Source organism: Stegodyphus dumicola, chromosome 9, assembly GCF_044657685.1.
Source record: "Stegodyphus dumicola isolate Sdum_Otavi_A_Nest chromosome 9, ASM4465768v1".
Taxonomy (NCBI): domain Eukaryota; kingdom Metazoa; phylum Arthropoda; class Arachnida; order Araneae; family Eresidae; genus Stegodyphus; species Stegodyphus dumicola.
This window is the reverse complement of record NC_140776.1, coordinates 112,445,527-112,458,482: the sequence shown is the minus strand read 5'-3', so window position 1 is coordinate 112,458,482 and position 12,956 is coordinate 112,445,527. Positions and strand designations below refer to the sequence as shown.

Sequence of the window (12,956 nt, the reverse complement as noted above, 5' to 3'; positions counted from 1 at the left end):
TCACATTGGATGGCATACTGGTTCAACCGCAGAATTCATTGGTGCACATAGATGTTACAACTGCCAAGAGTTTAGCCATCTTCTCAAAGACTGTACCTTTTACTCACACTGTGCAGGCATCGACAGAATGAATATCCATCCAACTGTCCTCATTGCATAAATTGTGAACTCAACAAAAAACAAAATGGAACAAACTATACATGTAATCATCCTGCTTACAAAAAAAAAAAAAAAAAAAAAAAAAAAAAAAAATTATAAAAAATATTTAAAAATACAAACTTTAAAAATAAATTATAAAAAAATGGGCGAATTATATTTAGATAAAGCCTAAATTCCCAAATTCTGGAAGAAGAAATCAAGTAAGTGTAATAAAAAAGTGGTATCAATAAATATACGTATATCAAATTCAATTAACACTAAGGAGCTAAAGTTTTGAGAGCTAATTTTTTAAAAAGTACTCCTGCAAGTTTTGCAAAACATGGAAGTTTGGTATAATTTGGGTCGTAGAATCGAAATATGGAAAAAAATTGGCATGTCATTTCAGAAAATGTCCGATTTTGTGTCAAAATACCCATATTAAAACAATGCAATATATAAATCGAATACATACGTATCTTAAGTCGCGCTTTCGAGACATGAAAATGTTGAATTTAGCCAATCGGCCCAGTAGCACGGGAAATATAGAACTATCCCCCACCGAAAGGGAGACAAATTATATAGGCCTCGAAAAGTTTTAAAGTGCTCTTTAAAAACATATATCTATTTATAACTCCGAATCTTATGTATATGCGGCTTATGTGTTTGTCGCCGATAGTTTATTAGTTGCTTGCGTAACTGTAAATTGCTTTATTCCCCTTGCAGTGCAGCGCCTGACGAATATTATGAGAAAGCTAAGCCAGAAAAAATAATAATTTAAGAGCAGGGGCATTTAACATTTAATAAATAAAGTTAATATCTATATATAATAGAATTCGGAAATATGCAACCGGCAAAAACCGGCAACGATGAAAAAACAAATAAAATGAAATAAATAAATATCTTTATTATATGCGGCTTAAGTGTCTGTTTGTCGCCGATAGTTTATTGGTTGCTTGCGTAACTGTACTAGCCAATGGGGGTGAAGTTGCCACGGCACAGAAGTTGCCGTTTCAATTTAGACGTAGACAATTTCCTGTAAAACTTGCCTTTGCTATGACCATTAATAAGCCTCAGGGTCAAACGCTTAAGCGTGTTGGCCTTTTTTTACCCGAGCCTGCATTTAGACACGGTCAACTTTATGTTGCCTGTTCAAGAGTTCGTGAAAGAACGAACGTAAAATTAAAAATAATGGATGGTCCTCTGCAAGGCGAGTTTAAAAATGATGGAAAGATCAAGAAATGTTGTGTACAAAGAGATCTTTAACATGTGAATTAACATTTTATTATTTAAATCCTCTTTTATTATTGAGCTAGCGGTGGCTCTTAAGAAATGTGCTGCAATTGGTTTCCTTCATTGCACTCTAAGCAATTAAGCAAGTAGAAGGGGAAACCCCGTGGAGCAGTAAGCAAAGGGGCGTCCTCGCCGCCTGCCCTGGGTAATTCAGTTTGAATTAACAGACACCTTTGCACAAATCATTTTAATTACAATTTATAATATCTAAAACAGCGGTCATTTCGTATGACCGCCGGGCTGTCTAGTATATATATAAAACTGAACTTTTAAAGCTATTATTTTAAATTAAAACATAAGTAAAAATCCGTATTTCAAGTCAGCCTTTATTTTTTTATATGAACACTGGTAGTTCGACCGAGGTCGAACTACCAGTGTTCATCGACTTTATCGCACATTTAATTACACTCTAAGACTTTGTTTTCATAAGATAAATTACAAGCCCCTTATCAAAATTATCATACCTCACTCCAACTTACATAGCTAGTCTATTCACTCGGCTTGAAACTGGGAATGAATTACCAGGTTGATCATTATGGTCTTATGGATTTGAATACAGTGAGCCTAAGTAAAGAGGGATTTTTTTTTTAAATAAAAGCTATGATGAACCATTTCTAAATAACAGTTTTAAAATATAATTCTGACGGCTATTGAAGCTCATTTTAAAAAGTTTGTTAATTATGAATATAAATATAGATATTGCAAATTACGAAGAAGTAATATGTATGTATCTGTAATTATGAGAATAAGTATTTCTTATGTGGACAATAGGGTTAGGAAACATATTTAAGTAGAATAATTTTGAAGTTGTACTTGGCCTGGTAAAAATTGAGTTAGTTTAAAACCTCTAGCAGGCGTGAAGCAAATTATCTCTAGGTCTGAAGTAACTACAAAGTCTGGGAAAGGTTTTAAAAAAAAATCTTTTTATTTAAAAAGTATTTAGAACATAAATGCATTTTCTTGTGCTAACAAAATCGACCACAGCTCATGGGGATATAATTAAACAGAATAGTCATTTTAAAGTCAAATTGTGAAATAATATCTAAAGACTACACAAATTAAATATACTCTAAAAGCTGGCTCCGTAACTCTACCAGCGTATCAAATTCAAGTATTGACAGCCATATTAAGTAAAGCCTATTAATAACTACAACTTATCAGATCTGGCAGGAACTGAGCGTAGCATGCTCAAGCAGGCCAGAAACCTCAGCTTAAATACTAGCTGCACTCATCTGCATTCTGGTAAAGAAAACGAGAAGTTATACTAAAAATCCAAATCATAAAAATCTGGTTAATTTAAGAAATAATAACTGTATATCCTTAAATATGTTTTCTTCACATAACTATTAGAATAGATTAACTATCAACTTCCCATCAACTATCGGTATCCATTTTCACCAACAAATGATAACATCCTGAGTTCAAATCCCGTTCTGATTCTTTAATATGATTAATAAAATTTTCCCATATATTAACAAATAATACATTTCTTTTATTCTTTCATATTATAATAGCTCATTAATTACTAAATTAGTTAATTAAAAATAAGTTTTTAATAATATAGTATATAAACGTCAACAATAAAGTCTTTATAACAATTGTTTACTAATACACACACTAGAAATGAATTAGAAACCCAAGATCAATATTTTATTGGACCACCTTTTGCACGGATAACTGCTCTGATTCGTTTGGGCATTGAGTCTACATGTTTCTGGAGTGCATGTACGTCCAGAGAATATCATGCATTAACTATGCAAATTTTTAGATCTTGTAAATTAGATGGAAGAGGAGAGTGCTGTCGGATGCATCTTTCCACCATATTCCAGACATTTTCTATGGGGTTAAGATCCGGACTATGCAGTGGCCACTGAAGGAATTGGAAGTCAGACTGATGTTCCCCCAGGGCACCACTTCCCCCCAGAGCACCACTTCCCTGCCAGCAGAACATGCCTAATGTCATTATACTTCTTCCAGAACCTTGCACAGTGCGAATAAGGCAAAAGGGATTCATGGCTTCATGGGTTCCTCGCCAAATTCAACATCTTCCATCAGGGCAAAATACGCTGTAGCGTGATTCATCCGACCACATTACCCGTTTCCAATCTTCAGATATCCAGTGCCTTCTTTTCCGACACCACTGTAAACGAATTGCTGCATGTCGGGCAGAAATGAGTGGTTTTGTCACAAGCATCCGACTATGTATTTATATCCTCTGCTATAATACTATCTCTTATATTACTATCTCTTGGTTGACGATCAGTGTCAGTTGAAGCACAGCAGAAGAGTAAAGTCCGTGTTCTGCCGTACAATTTGTCGGATAGACAGCAGATCACTCTCTTGGAAAACTGTGCTCGAACAGCAGTTACGCCATCTAAAGAAGGATTGCGGGTTCTGATTTTCTTGCTTTTGAGAATCCAGTGAGATTTGCTGTCTTCGAAATCGAAGCCCCTGCTAAACGGGCACCAACAATAAGCCCTTTTTCAAATGGTGAAAGATCTGTCGTTTTTCGTATTTTACTTCATTCATCGTGAAAAACACTCTTAACTTATACTAGCATTTTAACCACGTGTAACCCACATCATAAAAAGAAGTTGCGTACTTCATTCCTAGTACGCATGCAAATGAAAGTCTCAAAGGTTTGTAATTCATTTGCCAGTGTGTCTAGTTTCGATTAATATTTATATCATCAATGCAATTAATGAAAATCATTTGAAATCGAAATAGGATTTGAGTCAGAGTCAGTGAATTATAGTTGAGAATCATGGCTTCATTGTTCTGAATAATATAGGAATAATTTGAATATCAAATCCGATAATCTCTTAAAATGGTTTTGCAGTTAGAAAAACATAAATGTAACTCATAGTATTTTGATTAATCTTTTTTCCTTTATAAATGCTGAATATCAGTTTGTCATAAATTGATTGAAAACATTTCCTATAATTACTTTTTAATTAAGGCTTCCTCTGAGCAGCCTCTATAAATTTAAATCGCAGCTTTTATTTTTGGACCATGCTATAAGCGTAATGTTAAATTTTTTCTAAACAATGTGATTGAAGCACTGTGACATGACAAAGCTTAATAGTAAAAATAATTTAAACATCCCTAAGTACCGTTTTCTGGATTCCCATGTTGATTTTTTTCCAGAGATGTTAAAAAGTTGCAAGTGATAAGTACGAGCGATATATATGTACAACGTATTATAAAGAAAAATGAGCCTCAAGATTGCTAATCGACTTCAATTGAACTTTAAAGAGAAGCGTATCAGAGGAAAAATGACAATTAAAATCTATTAAAACTGCAAGGTTGAAAGCCATTTTAGTTAAAGAGTATTTTTCAGATACTCAGATACTTCGTAATCATATAACATCGAAACACAAAGCTGGAAATATATTTAGATTACAAATTGATTGATGTAACAAATATGTTTCTTCTGTGCATTTTAAGAAAAAAGGTGTACTTATAGTTTATCTCTCAATAATCCATTTTCATAGCAAAAAATTGCATTCATTCAAAAGAATTCATTTTTTCTAAATTTTCTTCTTTATAAAACTGAATACAGAGAAGTTAGATATTTATCCTTCCCCCATATTTTTTTGACATTTTCGAAAAGTAGTCTTCCCTTTCTCTTGTTCGCCCCTCCTCCTTTATAATTTAGTACTTGACAGCAAATGAGCAGTATTCAAGCCATTATCTTTTCTAAGGTAGTCCACCTTTTCATTATTCGTGATATAAAACTGAAGAATTTTGTAAAGAGAATTATTTAATTTTTCGTTCCCTTGAAACTACGTTTATGATAAAACTATTTTTCTGCTAGTTCATTTACGATTTTATCGGTTTTAATGAAAGCTTTCTTTTCCTTTTTATTCACTCAGTTTTAATAGCTTCCTTCGATTAAGTCCGGGTCTTCCCAACGGGGTCGGTATTGAGACCCTGGGGGTTAATGAAATATTAAAGGGGGTCGACTGGAGGTCAATACTCGAATATGCATCGGCAATGACATTATCAAGATCCTATTCATTACAAAAAATTTATTAATAAAATTCATAATTAATTATTTATTGATATAAAGCATCATGTAGTAAGGAAGAAATCATATAAAATGCGAAATTACATTAAATTACATAATTACAGGCGAAATTACATTAAAATGTTTTAATACATTTTAAAATCAGTAAAATTTTTTCAAATGTTTAAATTTTTCATGCGATAACTGTAATATAAAAATCTGATGTGTACACCACATGACTTCCTTATACGGAATATTAAATTATACGCATTTTTTCTTGCATTTCATTTAAACGTATTGGATTGAATTAAATCTACTTCGCCAACAGCGCATAAACCACAATAGAATAAATACATTCTTTAAAATTCACTCTAGTATTTGTTTACCATGGCGACACTCTGGCGCTACATTCACTTAACAGTATTAATAATTATATAACAGTTAACTTATATAATAATTATATGACGGAAACTAAGTTAACTGTTATATAATCCAATAATTACATAACAGTTTACTTATATATTTCGTTCATATTATAACTCATAATGCACAAAATTTATATCATTTAAAGAATAGAATTATCTAATCGTTGCCACATGTTCTATTCAAATACTATAATAAAGCTAGAATGATGTATAAAAGAAATTAAGCAAACAAAACAAAACAGAAACAGTTTTTCACAGACGATTGAGTATTTCTCATTTAATTAATTCAGTTCTTACTTCGCGAGATGATAAAAATACATAAAAACTCAAGATATCTATATTAAAAATTACGGAGTAAATCTGAAACACTTATTTCCTCGAAAAAATTCCAGAAAGAATTAAGCATGATTTAACTGGCAATAATAAATGAATGCGTTATTTTTGTTGTTGCGAAGCTAAGTTTCTCTAGATTGGCATTGGCAACAAATCCACTAGTCTCCTGTTTCAAATGTAAACATCAATGGCCGCCATAAAAAAAAAAGGCTTAGCCGCACTTAGACAATTTTAAAATTGTTGATAATTCTTAAAATATAGCATACAGATTTACTAAAGGCATAAAAACCTTAACCGGAAGATAAAAACAACATAATACAATCATTTTTAAAGCAAAAAATGTACAATTTACAAACATATAAGAGTAAAGAAACTGAGATCACTGAACCGGGTAACAGAGTGGATATATATATAAATATATTTATATATGTTTGGTGCGGCCGATTGCAACCAAAATACGAGGTGGACACGTACATGTTATAGCAGTCCTATATATAAAATTTCAACGTTCTGAGGCTACTCGTTTTTGAGTTATGCGAGATACGTACGTACATACGTTCGTACAGACGCCACGAAAAATTCTCTTCAGAATTAATTTTAAAGCAGTTTTATAATTTTTTTGAAGGAAAAGAGTATTTTATTCTGTCCTTACGTACAGGTATCACGCAAAAACATAGTTAAATTGCATTCGATAGCGGCCAAAATGGATATTTTCGTTGAAATATGCTGCCTGAAACTTTTCGCGATTACAGTACTTCCTTTTTACTTCGTACAAGAAAGTAAAAAAGGAAATCGCAAAAAACGCTAGAAAACAGAATAATAAGTAATAATAAAAAATATGAAGAGCTCAAAACTAGAATGCAAAACAAGAAACAGGTTGAATATTTTTGAGGGGGTTTAAAAATTCAGTTAAGTAATTTTATCATCGTCCAGTTAAGTAATTTTATCAGTATATCAAGCGCAACCATTCATTAAAATCGAACTTTCATGCGATTAGATTCTGTGATTTTGTTTCTGAAAACTTATTTATAAATATAAAATTAATAATAATATAAAAAATAGTTAAATATAAATGTTATAAATAATTTATTTCAAAACTTTTGTTCCTATTTTTAAGCTTATTGTTATCTTTATGTCCAATTGTATTATGTATTATGATTATTTTGTACACTGTATATTATGGAGAAAAATTGTCAGGAGTTCGATTAAAAAAAAAAAAAAAAAATCAGAAACTATGTGAAAATGTTAAATTTATCGTACGCGTTATACGAGTCTAAATAAAAAAAATCTGAAATGTTTCAGATTTTAAATTACGTCCAAAGGGGCGTTTTTTAACATTTTGTGTGTTACCTTTCTTTATTAAATATTATGTTCCTCGCACTTAAACCATAAGATCCAGTGCAACAGCAATATCGCAAAATAGTTTTAAAACGAGCATATCTTTAGAATTTCCGATACAGAGACTCACGCGCTGGAGATAAAAATGTTTTTTCTGCACAACGTTGCCATTGCTCGCTTTGAAATCCTTGAGTTTGTTAATCAAAAATTCGTCAAAGTTTTAAAAAATAGGAAATCGATCATAAAACAAATTTCAAATTTCAAATTTGGTCTTCCACATGCTCATATTCGTTGGAGGATTACGTTATTCAAAATTCAATGACTCAATGTACCGTTATTTTATGACAATGTGAGAAATATACATACATTTACGCAGATTTTCATTATTTAATTTCTTCAAATATAATGCAGGACTCTAACATTTTATGGCAACAGTTTGAAAAGTGAACCGACATTTATCCGTCCGACGCAAAATGCCAAAACGAAACTAATAGTTCCTTCGGGATTCAAATCCCTTTGGACTAAAAAAAACATTCTTTTAAAAAAGGTTAATGTAGGAAAAAAGGTTGGGAATTCCGACATTAAAGCCGTTTTAATATCTTGTTTTAAAAATTGAATCCAAAATGCTTATTTGGTCACATAATATCTAACAAAAATTTTTATTTTGCTGTCATTGTGGTATTTGACGAGTTCGTGGCACAGCAAAAATGGAGTCATCGTTGAGTCATTCATTACTCGCATCTTGATGATCTGCTTTGTGCAATAACTGTCATTACTTCTCCACCCAATTTATTGCTCTTTTTTTGTCCCCATAGCCGCCAAGAGTTATCGCCAAACGGGGCAACCCTGTTCTCCAATTCTCTTATCACAAAAGCGTGAAAAGTAGCCGCAGCTGGTAGTGTTACTTGGGATGCGGATATGGCAAGTAGAGTACGTGTGTGGTGTTAGTTTGTTGGCGTTTTTTAAGAATCACGCAAAGATTCCCTCCTACTGTGCGAACGAAAACAAGAAAGGCTGATGACCTAGGATTTTAAGAGGTAGGACCCATTTTTATTAATCTACATTTTGCCGTGCATTAATAGGGATATGTGCACTTTATTTTTTCTAAGCTTATAATTTTTATTAGAAATTTCTGATGGTGAATTTAATTTGACGTAGGAATGTTTTTTTTTTTTTTTTTTTTTCGCTGTTGTGACTCGTTTTGAATCCTGTGGAAGAGCGTTTCATCATTTCATGTTTCATAAAGTTAAAAATTTGTCATATGTAGCAGAAAACTCCAAATAGTTTTTATTTATTTATTTTTATTTAAGCATTAGAGGTGCAGTCCTCACTTTTTTGTTCGTGTCACTTTTATGTCCGCATCACCTTTCAAATTAAAGGAAGTTTTCGCTAAAAATGTCGTCGTAAAAGAATAAGGTGGCGAATATATTAAAAAAAAAAAAAAAGAAATCATGGAAACCTTTACTCTATCAGAAATTCTAAAAATAAGCTGTTTTTAAATATTTTGTGATTTTGTCGTTGAATTTCATGTGGCTAAGTACAAAAAAAGTTATGTTTATTAAATAATAAAAACACAAACAGTTAATAAAAAAATATTTCGATAAGTCATCTTACTTAACTATACATTGATAGGATGAGCTTACAAAAGACTGAAAAAAGAGTGGATGCCAACACTTACACTGTATCGGGAATTTTAAACATAGGCTGCTTTTAAAAATTTTGGAATTTTAAGTCGGCTAAAGCATAAAAAAACCATCAGGTGGGACGTTAAAATCTGAGTCCTTTCAGATTTTCTTCCTCTGAAACTTTGTTTTACTTATTTATCCCTCCCAACCTCTTTGAGAAAAACATTGTCATATTGAAGTGCTGCTTTTCAACTTAAATGTTGAAACATTTTAGCGGTTATGGAACACTACATCTATACGTAATTTTGTTGTTTTTAAAAGACTACTTGACACTGGGCCAGTGCCATAAGGATTTCGGCATCAAGTGTTACTCAAAAACTTCTTTTTTTAATATAAATAATATAACATGTGTTTCGACATTTTCAATGAAATTCTGAGCGTATCGATATTTTAATGAAATTGAACGTATTTTTTTTTTCAACGACATAGTGTAATTTTATTTATGAATTCCATGAATCTATTTGCACCAGTTTTTTGAAGGTAGGCCGTTTTTAATTCAAGTTTAAAATATGTTTGCCCAATCATCGTGAATTATACCATTCATTGATCGTGCTTGTATTTAGCTGGTTTACCTAACATTCTCACGTATTTCATAGTTATAAATCGGTAAGATATTTCTGCTAACAAAAGTATATTTAATATAAATAAGCGTTTATAAATTGAAACAAAACGAAACTGTATCTTATCAGAGATATGCTTCTACTGTGAAAGCATGAACCCATTTCCCTTAGAAAGTCCTCAATGATTGTATCACTCTGCCTTGGCAGAGCTCACCAATACTTTGGGATATGAAAACTTATCGTTCAAAATAGCGTTAAAATTTAAATAATTTAATATAAGTAGAAGTATAAAATAGGTTACTTCCATAGCATTTTAATTAGGAGAAAGCAAAAGTTTGATCAGGAACTGTTCATAATGTCTTTAAGGCAAAAATTCGTTTATGTTCATAACGTTTCTAGAAATCATTTGACCGGTGTTATTCCCCTATCTTAATACTGGGAAGGCATCCCTCGTTGAAAGGAAACATGCAATGTGAGATTTAAAATTAAGTAAAAAATAACTTATTTTGGCTTAGTATTTTTAGAGAGTTGTTTTTTCAAGAAACCGAAAAATTCTGCATGCTCGATCTCATAATCGATAGAGATATTGAAAATCTACATCGAACTTTAAAGTTGCGTTTTGCCTAATTTTAAAATGTTGACTGAAATCGAAACGAAAATGTTGGCTTGCGATTTGATTTGATGGCGATCTTAATAGACATTTTTTACGGCATATCTGTGTCACTTAACAATTTTTAAATTTTATTTTAACGTTACTTGGCGTCATTATTTCGGTTTAAAAAATTCATTCTATAATATTTTAACCATTTTGTAACAGAATTGTTCATCACAGTAAGCGATATTTTTGAGGCGTAAAATATTATTTTATACGTGTTAGTTATGTGGATCCTCGAGGCAAGAGTAGTTTTTGCTATAGATGAAATATTTCAAGAAATCACCACAAGATTTCAATCTGCTATATCTTTTTTTATTCCATCACAACTTTTGACTAAAAATAATCAGTACCAACTAAATTATGATTACGGGGACATTCATAAGGAAGATTGCCTCGTTATGAAAGAGGTATTAAAATATTAGTATTGAAGTTTTTCTTTAAAAATAAACACAGAGTTTCAATTTATTTTTGGCTATGCCATTTTGATACTTTAAGTTATCTGTTTGTATATCAAGAAGAGCGAGAATTTCAGAGACACCCGAAGCGGCAAAAGCTCTTGCTACGCCACTGTGTTGAAACCAATAATCAACTTCAGTCTGAAGACCAAAATGTTGTTAGTCGTTGAAAATGTCCCTGAAAGCGGCGAAACTGATTAACAAGTTGTACACTTATTTTCTTTTAAAATTCCCGGACTATTCTAATTAATCCCGGAACGTCTGATAACCCTTAGCTAGGTGCATTTCATAGGATAGGCAGGGATTTTTCGATTTCGTCCATTCTTATTTCATCCTGTGTTCAAAAGTCGTACCGATTCATTCGTTACTGTCCTCCATCTCCTTCATCTATAATTCCAACTGTCGAGCTGTGAAGTCTGTGAGTATTAGTAGTTAGATCTGGGATCGAATCCCGGCAAACGGGCTGGCTGCATAGTTTGTTTTCGTGGTTTTTCCTCATGTGTGACATGGATACGAGCCATATTTACTTAAAAAATCCTCCACGAAGGCATCCCTCCCCATAGGCGGATATACCTCGAATTGCTTTGCCTTAATCAAGTAACTTAACCTAAAATACTGACGGAATCTTTTCCGATTAATTCGCTGCTATTCTCAGCAACAGCACCTACTGACGAAAGGTTGAATCTTGTCCGGTTCATACCTTTTCAGAAAGCTATTGTTGGACTGTCTTTTTTACTTCCTTGTACGAAGTAAAAAGGAAGTATTGTAATCGCGAAAAGTTTCAGGCAGTATATTTCAACGAAAATATCCATTTTGACCGCTATCGAATGTAATTTAACGATGTTTTTGCGTGATATCTGTACGTAAGGACAGAATAAAAGACTCTTTTCCTCCAAAAAATTATAAAACTGCTTTAAAATGAATTCTGAATTGAATTTTTCGTGGCGTCTGTGTGTACGTGTGTACGTACGTATCTCGCATAACTCAAAAACGAGTAGCCTCAGAACGTTGAAATTTTAATTTTGTATATATGACTGCTATAACATGTAGATGTGCACCTCGTATTTTAACAGCAGACTAGTGGATTTGTTGCCAATCTAGAGAAACGTAGCTTCCCAACAGCAAAGATAACGCCTTCATTTATTATTGCCAATTAAATCATGCTTAATTCTTTCTGGAATTTTTTCGAGGAAATAAGTGTTTAAGATTTTCTTCGTAAGTTTTAATATAGATATTTTGCGTTTTTATTTATTTTTGCCTTCTCGCGAAGTGATAACTGAATTAACTGAATGAGAAATACTCAATCGTCTGTGAAAAATTGTTTCTTTTTTGTTTTGTTTGCTTAATTTCTTTTATACACCGTTCTAGCTTTATTATAGTATTTGAATAGAACATGTGGCAACGATTAGATAATTCTATTCTTTAAATGATATAAATTTTGTGCATTATGAGTTATAATATGAATGAAATATAATACTGTTAAGTGAATCTAGCGCCAGAGTGTCGCAATGGTAAACAAATACTAAAGTAAATGCATTTAAATTTTAAAGAATGCATTTATTCTTTTGTGGTTTATGCGCTGTCGGCGAAGTAGATTTAATTCAATCCAATAAGTTTAAATGAAATGCAAGAAAAAGTGCGTATAATTTAATATTCCGTACAAGGAAGTCATGTGGTGTACGCATCAGATTTTTTGAGATAGGGGACATTACGTGATAAATACATACTGACATTTTACACTTAACAATCTGATCAGTACGTCAATGACTGTTAAATAAGTCCCCGGAATTATCTCGATCCGCATTGGTTTCGGTAAAATCTGGTCACTTATTGTGTGTTAAAAAAATTAGTTTTTCTTTAAAAATCTAAGCCCTTGTTACAGTTTCCATTTTTTCTGTTAGGTCATGTAAAAAGCTGCTATGAATGTCCTCCCCATTGAACTTTTGGTTGAACTATACAATTGGCATATGCGTATGAAAGAGCAGGGAAAGCAAGTTCTCCTCCCTGAGAGCAGTTAGTTGCATTTCCACTTTGTCACTTGCATGGCGAATATTGCTTTCTGCATTGA

The 12,956-nt window shown here is 32.2% G+C and overlaps 1 protein-coding gene across 6 annotated transcripts in view; it reads left to right on the top strand.

The window, feature by feature from the left end:
• The first annotated feature begins 8,409 nt into the window (after nt 1–8,409).
• LOC118185025 (uncharacterized) overlaps nt 8,410–12,956 on the top strand; it is a 221,106-nt gene continuing 216,559 nt past the window's right edge. For 5 of the 6 annotated variants that reach the window (XR_015043065.1, XR_015043064.1, XM_085823921.1 and 2 more), the window contains exon 1: nt 8,410–8,570. The gene's annotated coding sequence lies outside the window, so the exon portion shown is untranslated. The remainder of the gene's footprint in view (nt 8,571–12,956) is intronic. The other variant, XM_085823918.1, reaches the window with a different exon arrangement.